Below are 2816 nucleotides of genomic sequence, written 5' to 3' on the forward strand. Positions count from 1 at the left end.
TAAACATGAACCTATTGGCACCATGTCTAATGCCCTAATGCCAGGCATAGGCTAGAGGGGTATAAAGTCCCCCAGCATTGAGCTGTGGAGCGGTGGAAATGATGGATGGTGCTCTATTCAATATTTTTGGGATGAGCTGAGGATGCTGATCATCCAACATACTGACCTTACTAACATTTTTGTTGCTGAATGCAATCAAATCTTTAGAAATCTAGTAGACCGCCTTCCCTGGACAGTAGAGACAGTTACTCCCAACAAAAGCAGGATCAACAGTTTTTAAAATACTCTTGATTTAGGGAATGAGCAGGTGTCCCAATACTTTTGTCCATATAATGTACATACTGTTTTTTTGTCATTTATAGTACTGAACCGATTCTATATGTAGTTTAGATGTACAGTATACTATACATTAACTGTATAGTACTTACTGCTTCTATAAACCTTTTGCGTCTATGTTTGTGTGGTTGGTATGTGTTAGCAGAGCTGGCGAGAAGGCAAACTAACATTCAGTATACATTTACACTACACTTTGATCGGGCACATGTGAAGAGCCCTGCTGTTGTGCTTTTCACTTATTCACACTGTTCCTTCTTGTTGCTGGGGGGCTTTTTCTGTATATCTCATCGTATTTGGACTACTGTAACTCAGCCAGTCCTCACTAGCATGACTACAGTTGGTCTGAAGCGCAGCAGCTCGTCTTCTCACCGGTATGAAAAAGTATGAGAACATTACACCAATATTAGCATTCCTACCTTGGCCTCCAATTCAGTTCAGAATTCATTCGATTTACTTCAAAGTTTTCTTGTAGGTTTTTAGCACCTAATGGTCTGACTCCGTCAAGAGCCTTGATATCTGCTGACCAGCTTCTTCTAAGGGTTTCCAGGGCTAAGAAAAAAAAGCTCTCTCAGTGGCGGCCCCAAGGCTCTGGAACAGTCCTCCTATAGAATAATGCTCTGTCATAAAATCTATACGTTAGCCTTTGTAACTAGCTAAAACAGTTCATTCTAAAAGTGGATTAATTAAGTATTTTATTTATTTATTCCTTATATTATTATTTTATTCCTGGGCTGTAAAACACTTTGGTGCAATTTCAAAAATGGGCTACAGATAGTATAGTTTTTTTTCGTCATTCTTTTACTGAATTCACTTTAAAAGGTGGAGCTGAACTACTCCAAGCTGATTAGGCTGATTTACACCAGTGAGCCAAAACATTAAGGCCACTCATACAGGAAGCGATTCATGTAATTATCCTGTAACAATGGCTGAACGGCTGAATCTATTACATGAAATTAGTAATGGAAACATCAAACACAACTTTGTTTTATTGTTAAAACGAATGTGTACATGATAACGTTTGTTTGCCATAAAAACAAACGTTTTTATTGAAAATGTTTTAAGTAAAAACTTTTCACATCTCTTGTAACTTTGGCAGATTGTTGATGGAAATGTAGCTATGGTTCATTTGTATTTTTTTAACTGACTTCTTGAAAGAGCATTTACAATGCATGAACCTTCTAAATGGAAATGCATTCATAATAATGCTAATCCTGCCTATCTTCTAAAACTCTGGCATCTGGATGGCCATAAAATCACCACAGGACGCGTGAGCTCAGTATCTGAATGTTTGCATCACGCCGTAACGAGATCACAATTCAACAGTTCTTTTCAAATGGATAAAGAGATGCTGGCTCTTACTTCAGTTCAGGCAGAGCAAGGTTTCAACAACAGTTTTTGTTTCTGAAAGTTTTCTTTTCGGGATTCGGAAAGAAATATGCATTCTGAGACTAAGTACGGTGCATAACAGCTCAAAATTCAATTCCCAATTTATTTAGGAATTTAGCTCCTATATAGGAACCATACATACTGGAGAATTAATAGTTACCCAGGCTTGGCAAGCTGCCACTGTTGGGCCCTTGAGCAAGACCCTTCACCCTCTCTGCTCCCCGGGCGCTGCAGCAATGGCTGCCCACCGCACCGGTCACGTGTGCTCACTGTCCACTGTGCGTGTGTTTGATCACTAGTGTGTATGTGTGTGTTCACTGCACTGATGGGCCGAATTCCATCTGTGTCCAACACAAATGGTAAATATGGTTGTCTTGAGTCATTTTTCCAGAGCTGGAGCTGATTTTGCATCATTTGATGTTTTTTTTTTGTTTTGTTTGTTTTAAAACATGTAAGTTGCAAAGAACATCTGTGGAAATGTAGCTACTAACATTACTGAAATGTTTGAAATGAAACTCATGCCAAATCCATAACTACTAATAACTACAGCCTATATAATATCAGAATAATATCCAAACTCTAATCAGTTAGTTTTATGCAGCTACGTTCCCACATACACTATTTCATGTCAAATTAGTGAGGAAAATGCAGTTTCAGCCACTTTTCCAGAGCTGAAGCAGATTTTGTTTCATTTTTTACTTTTTGACCCATAAGCTGCACAGAAATTCAGCTACTGAATCATTTGCACCACAAATTATAACTAATTATAACTAAGATACAGCATCTACAACTCTAATCTGTTAGTTTTATGGCGCTACGTTCCCACATACACACTCTTTCATGTCAAATTAGTGAGGAAAATGCAGATTTCCATGATTTGGCCCCTTTCAGCAAGTCTTCCAGAGCTGCAGGGAACTCGTGTCCAGTCTGCAGGAAGGCTGAAGTCTCCTTGTGGAAAATCAGCCACACGGGCCACCTGAGTCACAGAAAGTCTGACAAACCTCATCTTGATGAAACACAGTGGAGTATTTGAGCACGCCCTGCCTCTTCTTTTCTCTCTTTTCTTTTTTCCTCTGTGTGATTTTTTTCTGCTC

This window comes from Salminus brasiliensis, chromosome 1 (assembly GCF_030463535.1).
Source record: "Salminus brasiliensis chromosome 1, fSalBra1.hap2, whole genome shotgun sequence".
NCBI lineage: Eukaryota > Metazoa > Chordata > Actinopteri > Characiformes > Bryconidae > Salminus > Salminus brasiliensis.